Source organism: Cryptomeria japonica, chromosome 2 (genome assembly GCF_030272615.1).
Source record: "Cryptomeria japonica chromosome 2, Sugi_1.0, whole genome shotgun sequence".
In the NCBI taxonomy this organism is placed as follows: domain Eukaryota; kingdom Viridiplantae; phylum Streptophyta; class Pinopsida; order Cupressales; family Cupressaceae; genus Cryptomeria; species Cryptomeria japonica.
In genome coordinates, this window is record NC_081406.1 from 178522460 (window position 1) to 178535772 (window position 13313).

Here is a 13313-nt window from a genome sequence, read left to right on the forward strand (position 1 = left end):
CAACTCCATGTTTGCGAGGAATTCCTCTAGAACAATAGCCTTCAACACCTTTCGAACCTGTTCAGTGGAAGTCTCTACGTTGAATCCCAAAGACATGTTGAGTGAATACACGTCCATTCTGGTTCGGTAATGGTGATCCAAAAATCCCAATTCTTCACCTAGAATAAGTTTCACACTCTTTAGCAGAAGAGCATCCTTGGACCGAAACATGTTTCTCAGCCTTCGCTTTGAAATGGGACCCCAAAATGGGCACAAGAGTTTGGAGGATTTCAATGTGAAGTTGGCTTTCATTGCACTTTTAAAACCAATAAAGCCACCCTTGAACTCCTTCCCTGTTAAAATACAAAACACATTCTTAAGAAAAAAAGATTGTAGTAGATGCTTGAAGTGTCCCACAAGGAAAGACACCTCCCAGAAATATAGGTCCCATCAAAATCCACTGCCAATTCAAACCTGATCAATATTAATTGCCAAGTTCAAACTAAGATGCTGAAACATAAGGGAAGGATACCAAGTGTCCACATCCATAAATTCTCATCCTTAGCTAAGTACGAGCAGCCAACTAGGTTCACCAAACTACATGTGCGTCATCTCCACCTCACCATCTCGTCACAAACTTGTCCAACTCACATCCCACGTTGGGCAACAAATCCGCCACTCCATTTCCCCCTCTTCGAGTATGAGAAATACGAAAGTCATATAATACCTGAAGCTTTGCACAGATAATTGAGATAAATTTATTGATTTTACAACTTGAAGAGGATAATTTTTTTATTGCTTCCACCACAACTTTTGAGTCCCCTTCTAAGTGCACCCTCAGGACTTTCATATTGATTGCCAATTCCACTGCTAATAAAGTGCCCTACACCTCAGCTTCATTGTTCATACCATCTTGCAGCCTTTGTACCCCTTTAAAAAGGACCTTACCCTCCTCATCCCAAGCCACACACCCAGCCCCTGATTTACCTAGATTTCTTCTTGAGGCCCCATGAAAATTTATCTTAGTCTATCCCTTCTCTGGTTTGAGCCAAATTTCTTCACCAGACCTATCTAACTTAGCCAAATAATTTGTTGGCATATGCACACTCCAATGAGACATTGTAGGTGATTGAAGACTTTGTCATTGATGCCAAAGGGGGAGTAGTGGGATGAGAAAATTCAAATATCACAGGAATCATATGCTCAGGGGGAGCACACGTTTTTGGTAACAATTTTTTGGACTTCACATTTTTGGATACACTTTTGAAATTTCTCATGAGTGTTGCTATCAATGCCAAAGGGGGAGATTGTTGGCATATGCACACTCCAATGAGACATTGTAGGTGATTGAAGGTTTTGTCATTGATGGCAACCTTACAATCCTATGGCACCGGTAAGGCATTATACTGGCAAGGCATTACACCAGCAAGATTGTTCACCGGCATCAGCAGATCACACACTACACCGACACCGACACAGAGGCTGACAGGATTTTGTTATATTATATTTTTGTTTATTATTGTAAAAAATTTGTAAGCTGACTTGGCATGTTGTAAAATGACTTATATATAAAAGAGATCATTGTAGACATTTTGTAAGCAAGTAAAGAAAAGTTATGTATGCGAAATATTAAGGCAGACCTATTATGCAAAATATAGGTTAAAGGGTTTATGTAAGGAGAAGAGCAACCGGTACTGGATCAGGCATTATAGATGCTATTGTAAAGAAGTACAAGATATTGGATTTGTATAATCCACATTGTAAGTCAGTGAGACTTCCCATTGAGCAGTGAGCTCTAGGTAGTTAGCCTTCCTGCATGTGCAGGCCCCTCTTGTAAGTAATATTCTCTTATTGGCCAGTAAGTGGATATTGTGGGTCACAAATCCCACTGAGGTTTTTCCCACACCGGGTTTCCTCGTTAAATCCTTGTGTCATGGTGTGCTTTTCATGTGGATGTTTTTGATTCTGTTCATAGCATTATTTCTTGCATACTGGTACACTGTTATAATATGTTCTGCATGTTTTAAGATAAGAAATTCTGTACACCGGTTAGATACTAATTCACCCCCCCCCTCTTAGTATCTATGGGAATCCTAACATAATTAACCCCAAAATACCCATGAACAGGTTTGTAGTTCACTAGAGGCCATCTTGATTGAATATGTTTATCAATCATGCTGAAATGATACTTTTAAAAGTTATGATATATTGTTTCCAAAGACACGACTTTAGAGATTACACTTTTAACCCTAGGACATAACATTTCCCCTGATTCTGCCTTATTCTAGAACAGGAATTTGTTCCTCTCTTTCCAAATTTCCCACACCACAATTGAAGGTGAGACAATCTAGAGGCTAGAGTAAACCAATTTCCTTTTCTCTACAAACCAAATTTCAAAAAGGTCTACCACTGTCTCCAGGAGAGGGATCTCCCACCCCAATTTGTGCAATAGAAACTTCCATGCACACTGTGCCATTTAACAATGTAGTAACAGATGGTCCAAGAATTCGTCATTTGATTTGCACATAATGCATTGGAATGGACCATTAAATCCCAACATACTAAGTCTATCCCCAATCAAGATTCTCTTCTTCAAGACTAACCAAGCAAAAACACTGACCTTCTGTGGATAAAGGGAGCTCCAACAAAGTTTAGCCAGCTACTCATTTAATAGAATTGTCAATAATATTGTATCCAAGATTAATTGAATACATCCTTGATTTTGATCCACACCATTTTAGGATATCCTCCTTAGGAGAAAGAAAAGGTCTGTACTCACTAAGGATGTCAACAAAAGATGCCCGCAAAGGGGGGATAAAGGGAGCATATCAACATCCTTCCATACCCATTCCTCCACTTCATTCCTCCGAATTTGAAGCATGTAGTCATTGATCTTAGTTACCCAATGAAGTTCTACCACTTGCCTAATTTCCTCCATCCCTGTTTGTAGAGCTAGAGTAGGCCTTCCATCCCATGACTCAGTCCAAAATTTAGCTTTCATCCCATTCCCCAGCTGCCATATGATATGCTTCGTTATAAATTTCCTGCATGAGGCAAGGAAACTCTAGATCGCTGAGCATCATGAAAGCTCCCACATAGTAAAGATTCTTTCTCAGTTGGGAGAGTCAAGGTGTTTGTGCTTCAAAATTTGGACCCATTTTTTATCAGGTTTCAAATACATTTTCCAGATAGGTTTTGCACCCATCGCCTCATTCAACAGGCTCCAATTTCTAAGCCCCATGCCACTTGACATCTTTGGTTGATAGACTTTATCCCATGCCAACAGTGGAGTCTTGTCTTTATCACTCTTGCCATTCAAAAAAAAAATCCTGATACATTGATTAACGCCTTTAACAACTTTTTCAGGAATTTTCAGGCACATCATAGAATAAATTGGAATGATAGATAAAATAGATTTTAATAGCAATAACCTACCTACCAAGGTGAGCCATTTTCTCTTCCACCCTTCTAATCTATTAACACAACTATCCAACAATCTATGCCACATACCCACTTGATTTGGGCCCCCAAATAGAGGGGTTCCTAAGAAGCTTCCCAAAAGGTAGCCCAACTTAACTCCCAGGATCCTTACAATATCTCTATGCCTCCCCGAGGCCATATTAAAGAAATAAACATCAAACTTGGACGAATTAACCTGCTGACCTAAGGCACTGCAGAAAGAATCAATTGCTTTCCTAATAATTCTAGCTTATCTTTGAGAGGATTCCCCAAAAAGGATAGTTTCAACAACAAGCTGCTGATGGGGAACCGGTTTCAAGCCAGTTGCAATATCGATCCCTCTCCATTGGCCATTATTCCTCAAATACTCAATATACCTCCCTAAGACATTAGCCAAGATTATGAATAGAAACGGGGAGAGAGGGTCACCTTGTCGCAAACCATGAGAAGTTTGAAAGAAACCTTGAGGACTACCGTTAACTAGGATAGAAACCCATGGGTCGTCAATGCATGCTTTCACCCAATACAACCAGTGCTCCGTAAAGCCGAAGCATTCCAATACTTGAAGCAGGAAATATCGATCCACCATATCATACGCCTTCCTAATATCCAACTTGATCAACATGTGGTCAACCTTGGCTCTCCTCATTGTGTGAATAAATTCATGGGCTATAATTATACCTTCAACTATGGATCTTCCAGGAATGAACCCACTCTATTCTTCCAAAATGAAAAGCTTCAAAAGATTTTTCATACGGTTCATAATAACTTTAGTTATCACATTGTACAGGGTATTACAAAGTGAAATCGGATTGGAACCGTCAAAAGATCTAGGATGAGCTCCACTTTAGGAATCAAGGTGATGAAGGTGTAGTTTAGTTCCTTAGACACCCGAGCACTCTCCCTTGCCTCTTCCACCACTTCCCAAAATTGTGATAAAAGAAAGTAGGATGGCCATCAGGCTCTGGGGCTTTATCCCCTGCAATAAAAAAGACTACTTCTCTCACCTCTTCCAATTGGATTGGTCTGCACAAAATCTAATTCTGACTCTCAATGATTACTTTAGGAATATTCGTAGGCAATCAATTTTGTTGCATAGCACTTATATTATCATTCTTCTTAAGTAGCTCACTAAAAATTTCCACCGCTTCCTTATCGATATCCTCTACCTTATCCAAGATGAGGTTTTCCCTGCTTCTAATAGACATTACCTTGTTTCAAGATCGTCCGATCTTTATCAAATTGTGAAATAACTTGGTGTTCCTATCACCTTCTTTCAACCAAAACTCACGATACTTTTGTTTCCAATACACTTCCTCTCTTGCTAAGATTTTATTTTATTTAATTTTAATATTCTTCTCTTTGTTAAAAATATCCATCACCATACCTTGTTACACGATGAGCTCTTGGATCTCCTCAAGCTCAAATTCTATGGTAGCTTTTTATGCAAAAATGTTCCCAAATTTGAGTCTATTCCATTCCTTCAATTTCCCTTTAAGGAATTGCAATTTCTTGAAAAATTTGAACGCATGTGTGCCATAAGTTTTCGGGGCCTCAACCCACCAAATCTTGATGAGATCCCAAATGCTATTATCCCTCAGCCAAATTTTATCAAACTTGAATGAAAACCTAACCGAAGCTCTGTCAAGCACAACTAGGAGCTCAATAGAAAGATTAGAAATAAAAAAATATTATTGTTTTCCTAGCGTGTTTCAATGCTGCTGCGCTTCCGACATTGGCACCCCCACTGCAATGTCGGCAACGACTACTACCAGTATGAGTATTTTGGTCACTGCCTAGTGCCTCTTGATCCACCAAGCTCCATGGTCACCTCCTCTACTACCGTGACCATGGCCCAACCAACACCTCTCTGATTTTACTATGCCCGACTTGCAACTCTGGCCCTTTCTCACCATTAGTAGCTACGCCAATCACTAGTCACTCACTGCATTTCCTTGTTGTTTCTTGTTGTCCTTGACCATTCCACCTAGCTCAGTCACTACCCTTGGCAACCTCGTCTCTTCAGCTACCATGCTTTGGCTGTCTCACCCCTACCCTGCTCTGACCACCACGCAACTCTCTACTATTTCTAGGATAGCCACCACATGAAAAAATTTGATTATTTGAGCCTTTCCACTTCACATCCACCTGACAACACTCGATTGGTCCATGGAGAAACCACAGAGATCCAGTCACTTGCCACCTAGTGCCATGCAAGCAAACACATAGGCAACCATATCATCGTATGGTGCCACATCACACCTGCACAATTATCATTTTCATACATTCTGTACTACCACGCAATATTGTCGATGTCACTTTTTGTACAGATGATGTCATCATCTGTACAACCTGTAGGGTGTATGGAATTTTAGTGATGGGCATACGACTGTCAAATTTAACACTATGGATTGCTGACATCGGTACTACATCAACACTTTTTTGAAAATTTTGGACCCCCTCTCCAATGAGCTTTTTGGTTTTGTAGGCCAATTTTGGAGGCCCATAACTTTCTCATTTTAGCTCCTTTTTTGGTGCAATTTTTTTTGGATTTGGGATAATTGTTTGTGCTCTTCATAATGGTGGTGGTATTTTTTGATTTTTGTGTTCAAAATTTTCATTTCTTCACATATGTACCTATCTAATCCTTGATTTTGCAACTTCAGAGGCTTTGTTTGGGGTCATACGACCTCCTTTTCAAGTGACATTTTTTTTTGAAAGTGCATAATTTTTTGTCTACTTTCTTGTGGTGCTATCAGATTTTCACCATTTTAAGTAGAAATTGTAATTTCATTATTTGGTCATTTTTGGCCTATTTGGTACTTGTATTTTGCTTGGATCTTAGTTTAGATCACTTGCAGTATTTTTTGAAGTATCTGATAGCCTATTTAAGGCAGTTGTAGAGTTCAAATCAGAAGTCCACTTTGACATTTTTTGCAAGTGGCCCATGGTAATCACATTAAGTATAAAGTTCCAAATCATCATTTTTCTTTTTTTTTTGGGGGGGGAGTTCTTTGATTGAGTGAATTTGGGGGCATGCCTTGTGTGATTGTGCTTGTTTTTTCTTAGTGCTCTTTCATTTTGTTGCTATGGGTTCTCCTAAATTTCCACTTTTAACTCCACATAACTATGCTTCATGAAAAATTAATGTATGGAGTAAGCTAATGGAAAAAGGATTAACCCATTATATTGATGGAACTATAACTACACCAACTGATCCTAACGCTCACATGCAATGGCTCAATAAAAATATTATGGCTATTGGAATATTGAGGAAATACATATCAAAGGATCTCATCTTTCACATTGACAAGTGTAAAATAGTTAAGGATGCATGGGATGTATTAGGAAAATTGTATGGTCAAATTGATGAGATTAGAGGCTATCAACTTGATAATAATCTCACCATGTTGGATTCCAAGAACTTTGATACAATCCAAGATTATCTCACCAAGGTAAATGAGCTAAGAGTGCAACTGAAGGAATGTGGAATTGATAAGAAGGATTGTCTACAACCTTTTGAGAAAGCTTCCATAAGAGTATGCAACATTTGTTTCTATCTTCCAAACTCATCGCTTGACAGTGGGTAGTTCATTCACCATGCCCTGATTTGATGCATTGATAGAAATGTTGATGTTGGAGTAGTCAAAGCTGTTGAGCATGGGCATTCTCAAGTCTTTGAAGTCCATGGCTTTGGTGGTTAATCAAGAGAACCAAGGAAAGAATTCCAACAATAAGCAAAAGAAATTCAAGCCTAAGACACAACAAGATAGAACACAATCTTTCTCTCCACAAAAAAAGGATTCTACATCCTCACCTAAGAGGAAAACATATAAGGACAATCTTTCTTGTTCATATTGCAAGAAAAGTGAACATGATGAGCATCGTTGCCACACCAAGAAGATTGATGAGTTGACCAACATCCTCAAGAAGAATAACATTGATTTACCATCCACTTGTAAGAAGAAGGATTCATCTCCTTCCCCTTCCTCACAGTCAAAAGGAAAGGGACAAGCTCTTTGTGCTACTACAAGTCATGATTTAGGGAGATGGCTTCTAAATTTAGGATCTTCTCGTCATATGGAATCTTCATATTCTATGTTCTCTTCATTTGATCCTTGTAGCATGCCATTGATTTTTATGGGCAATCATACATATATGGATGTGACTGGGAAAGGATCTATTGCCATTGGGGATAACTCCTTCAATGATGTGTTGTGTGTACCCCATTTGACAATCAATCTTCTTTCCATCTATCAAATCACTCATGAGCCAAAAAGGAAAATTATGGAGTTCACACCTGATTTAGTTATCAGTAGAGACTTGGAGACTAGAGCTATCATTTCTATAGGGGTGGTGGATCATGCATATCGGTTGTATTCCTTTGCAGATTTTGTTCCTATTGATGAGGATGATTCTTCATATGTTGATCACATTTCTTGTGTTGATTTAGATATCAAGGAGACTTTTGGTTACTTGAATGTGGGTAGTCTCACATGTGACCCCATTCTTGAGCCTTGCATTACATCAATAATTGATATCACACCTATTGCACCTGATGATGTGGATATTGCAACAGTTTTTCCTTCTTGTGATTCAATATAACAGGATATACCTTGTCTTCCAGATTCAATTCCTTGGTATTACTACTTCACAAACATTGTAGGTTTGTTTGTGGAGTCCTACATTTCATATTTGGGAGACATCATTGATGACATTCATCTTCTCTTTGATAAAGATGATGTTAGGGTTCCCACAGATACTGAGAGCGGGGGGTGAATCAGTATCTGACCGGTAATGAAATTTTCTTAAAACTGAATATGTAGAACATAAAGTAACAGTACACCGGTATGCAAGAATTATTGCAAATAATAGAATCAAAAAAATCCACATGAAAAGAACACCATAACACAAGATGTTTAATGAGGAAACTCGGTGTGGGAAAAACCTTGGTGGGATTTGTGACCCACAATATTCACTTACTGGCCAATAAGAGAATATTACTTATAATAGGGGCCTGCACATGCAGGAAGGCCAACTGCCTAGAGCTCACTGCTCAATAAGAAGTCACACTGACTTACAATGAGGATTTACACAAATCCAATATTCTGTACTGCTTTACAATAGCATCTTCAATGCCAGATTCAGTACCGGTTCTTGCTCGGTTCTTTACATATACCCTTGACCTACAATTCGCACATTAGGTTTGCCTTATAATTTATTTATGCTATCTATCCATATGCTACAAATGCTTACAATGATCTCTTTTATATACAAGAGTCATTTTACAATTTTCCAAGTTGGCTTACAATAATAAACAAAATATTACATATCAAAAATCCCGTCGGCCTCAGTGCCGGTATACATGTTCTTTTCTGTGCCGATGTACATCTTCAGTGCCAGTGCCGGTGCCGGTGTAGATTGATCTTGCTGATGCTGGTGCACTGTCTTGTTTGAGTAATGCTTTACCGATATAATGTCTTGCCGGTGCCATAGGATTGCAAGGTTCCCTGAGTAATGCTTTGCCGGTATAATGTCTTGCCGGTGCCATAGGATTGCAAGGTTGCCTGAGTAATGCTTTGCCGATATAATGTCTTGCCGGTGCCATGGGATTGCAAGGTTGCCGTCAATGACAAAACCTTCAATCACACACAATGTCTCATTGGAGTGTCCATATGCCAACAATATCCCCCTTTGGCATTGATGGCAACACTCATGAGAAATTTCAAAAAGATATCCAAAAATGTGTAGACCAAAAATGTTACCAAAAATGTGAGAGCTCCCCCTGAGCATGTGATCCCTGTGTTTTGAATTTTCTCACCTACTACTCCCCCTTTGGCATCAATGACAAAGGTTAGTAGATTTTGTAGTTGTACCAATTCATAACCTCAACCTTGTAGTTGGGTGGTTATTATCTGAAGAATATCTCCCAAAATTAAGTTTATGCCATCCATAAACTTCTTGCTCTCCTTTATTGCTATCTCAGTTCTGTATACTGTATCGGTGAGATGCTGCAAGTTCTCTGCCGATGTTTTGCTACCCTGTGTTAGTGCCTCTGAGATTTCCTTTTGCAGAGATGCTAAATAGTCCAATCTTGGACTTAGTTTGGATCTCAAGAATTTTGCTTTGTTTATTATTTTCTCTTTCTCTCTTTCTAATTTGAGCAATTCTTCCTCAAAATTTGTTATCTTTTCCTCAAAAAATGATAATGTATCGGGTGAGTTAACAAAATTATCAGCAAGTTTATTGATCTCTTCCTATACCTTGCTCATCTTTTTGTCTACATCTATGGTCAAAATTTTTATCTTACAGGTGTCTTTGTACAGAGTTTTGTACTCTTTCAATAAATTGCACAGTTCCGGTAGAAGTGTGTCAAATTCCCTGTTACACTTCTTTATTCCTTCCTCAAAGAATTTATGTTTCTCTTTTTCTACACTTTCCTTTACAGTTTCTACCTTTGTTTGCTCAAAATTTCCAGAAATATATTTACAAAGTGTATCCAACTGGCCTAAAGAATCTTTGTTGGCTATATTACAATTGGGAGCTATTGATTTCAAAACTGGAATTGAATCATCTATCGCTTTATAGGCTTGTGAGCTATAATCAGTTATTTTCTTGATAGATTTGAGCAATACCTATGTTACATTTGATGGTGACCCAATAAACTGAGTGCTGGTGGAAGTGACCATGCTAGTATTGACCTCTGGTAGGTCTGTTTGTGTCTCCATCTCTTTAAGCATTGGTTTTCCTGCATCATTTCTTACCGGTGGCATCTGTTCTGGAGCCTTTAGCTCTGTTGGTTTCTCTATTTGTGTTCCAGATTCCATCTTTTTCTCTGAATCTGCTGTCGGTTGCTCTTTGTTTCCTGTTGCCGGTTGCTCTTTGTTTTCTATTTTATCTGTTGTATCCTTGTCTACCACTATGTTGATTTTCTGAGTATCAACATTCACAGTATATAGGACTTCAGGATTAGGATTATTATCCTCTGTGTCCATGCTCTCAACTGCCGGTTGATCTTCTGTAGTTGTGGTTTTTATCAGTGGAGTATTTAAAGGAGGTGGGGGTAAGTTGTCTCTAATCTTGATACTTGGTGGTCCACCAACTTTACCTTTCCCTTTGTCCTTTTGATATACCAGAATGGGCTTGGGATTCCTATATTCTTCTTGTTTTTCTTTTTCAACCAAGAATGTATCCCAACCATTTTCTGTTTCCTCTGAAACTTTAGTAACTCTACCTGCCATTAGTGATATTTGCCAGTGTGCAGTGGAAAAAACTGTCCGGTTGGCCTGAGCTATCAAATCATCAATTTCCTTAGGTGAGTTGACCGGTTATACTGCAAGTAATTTCTCTATTTTTATTTTCTTATCCAACTCAATTATTCCTTGCCTTTTGGCCTCAAGTCTTTTATATAGTTCATCAGGAATTTCATTTAGGACTTGCATCAAAAACTTTTTATACATGTCCATGTGTAATATAACACTTTCCTTGACTTGTCTTTTCTCATCATCTGATAGGGTGTCATAGATTTTCCCTATGTTTTTCAATTTACCTTCCTCTGTGATCTCATTTAGTGGTATGTCAAGAGGGGCAAAGTCAGTGTTTGTCTTCTTCTTCCTTTTGGGGGTCAGCTTCTTCTTAGGTGTGGCTTTCTTGACTGGAGACCTCACAGCTTGTTGCTTCTATCTTGTTCTTCTAGGTGAAGGAGTGGATACCGGTGAGGGGTCTCTTTTCCTAACAACTCTTTTGAAAGTTGCTGGCATATCTCCTTCTGAGGAAGTATCTACCGGTGATAGATGAGTTTCAGGTTGTTGGGCTGCCAACTCATCTTCTGTTATGCCGGTTTTCTTTAGTACATCTTCCTTTATGGCTTTTGCTTGTCTGGTTCCTTTCCTCACAAATGCCTCAACCTTTTTCACTCTCTTTTTAGATTGAATTTGACTTTCAATGGTCTCAGCACTACCAAATACTTCTTCCTTTGGTTCATTGGGGGCTTCTAGAAGTGCTTTGGCATAAGTTTCCACAATGTGGTCATCTGTTTCATACCCATCTCTGTAACCCAGATTGTTCTTGGGATGACTTCTTCCATCCAGATCTCATCCTTTTTGATCACAAAGCATATATCATCCTTCTATTTGTTGACAATTTCTTGTGATAGTCTGATTCTTTTATTCATTCTAACCTTTAGTGCTTGAAAATACTCATTGATATTCTTTTCTCTGTTTTCACCCATGTTGTTGAATAAGTCAGACAATTGTTTTCCTACCAGTATGTCGAATCCAAAATCCTTGTAGCCTATACCGGGAGCCTGTTTGGTTATATGTAGCTTTAAGCATACAAGTAAATTTCCAAATCTAAAGGTTCCTTTCTTATCCTTCTTGATTTTTGCTAAGTTGTCAATTAACTCATCCTTTAACCATTCACAGATATCAATTTTTACATTGTCCTTCACCATGTCATAAGCACTTTTTATGCATAAACTAGAAACAGAGTTAAGCCTATTAGAATGAGTTGCTTTGTAACCTAGAATCATGCTAACAAATCTAACATTTGTATCGGTCACATCATTAACCCTCAATGATCTCTTGTCGGATGTTGCACCAGTTAAGTTTGTTACCAAGTCATTGGAGACCTTCTTGGTTTTGTTGGGTCTGGTACCGGTGGAAGGTAACCTTGTTACTGCTTTCACAGCTACCTTTGTAATTTTATGCACTGAGTCAAGCCAAAAGAATGAACCATGTACCCTACTTAGAACTATCCTAACCACTTCCTTGGGAAATTCAGGAATGCGGAGGATTTTAGTGAATCCTAGGGTTTCAACAATTTTATGTTCAGGTTTCATATTCCCGGAGTTGTCACATATAACAGACTTATACATGTTTTTGATTTCCTCATCACCTAATTCCTCTATGTTGCAATGAATATACATTCTAGGGTCTTCTGCATAAACAACACCTTTTGGAATTTTTGAAAAAGCACCTGTGTTGTCATCTTTCTTAGCTACCTCGGGAACTAGTTGAAACACGGGCCTAGGTCTTTTTATAACCTCGACTACTGTAGGGTTTGCTATGAATTCAGGTGCAGAGGAGGATGCCATGATGATAAATACCTTTTTCTACCTTTGGATGGATTGATTGCTGAAGTGCTTTGCCTCTTTGCTCGGAATGCCTTAGCTCAGAAATCTTCGCACTCTCTGAAAGTTTGAATTCATGGTGAAATGAAATGGAGCCAAAAACCTTATTTTATAAAGTCTTTTATGCTACCTACCACATTAATTGCTTGCCAGTAATGTATTAGCTCAACTTTATTTGCTGGTAATGAAATATTTTCAACTTCTTTTCTCTAACCGAGGGAATAATAGCACATGTGTCATTTGATTGCCAAACCCTCAAGATAATTTTCTTCAATTTGATGAAGAACATCCTGTCGAAGGAGCATTGCTCTGTCCTGCCGATGGAGCATCATATTGTCTTGCCGGTGAAGCATTTGTTGGTTCTACTGGTGGAGGAGTAACCCCAATATTTAGTTCACCTTTTCTAATCCATTGCTTTGAAAATTCTTGCTTAACCTCTTCAACCTTTTCTTTACCTTTCAAGCTAGTACTTCTATTATCTACCGGTGTACCTTTACTTCTACAAAATTTAGCAATATGACCAATCTTGTTACATGCATAACAAGTTACATTATTTTTCTGAATAGCTTTCCCATAACCTATGTCGGTTTGTGTTCTGCATTTATTTGATAAATGACCAAATCTTCCACAAACATAACATCTTACATTCATTCTGCAATTTTCAGAGTTATGACCAATTTTGTTGCATTTGGTGCATTGACCAGTGGGAGGATTGATGTTTTGATAATTCCTAGATCTACATTCA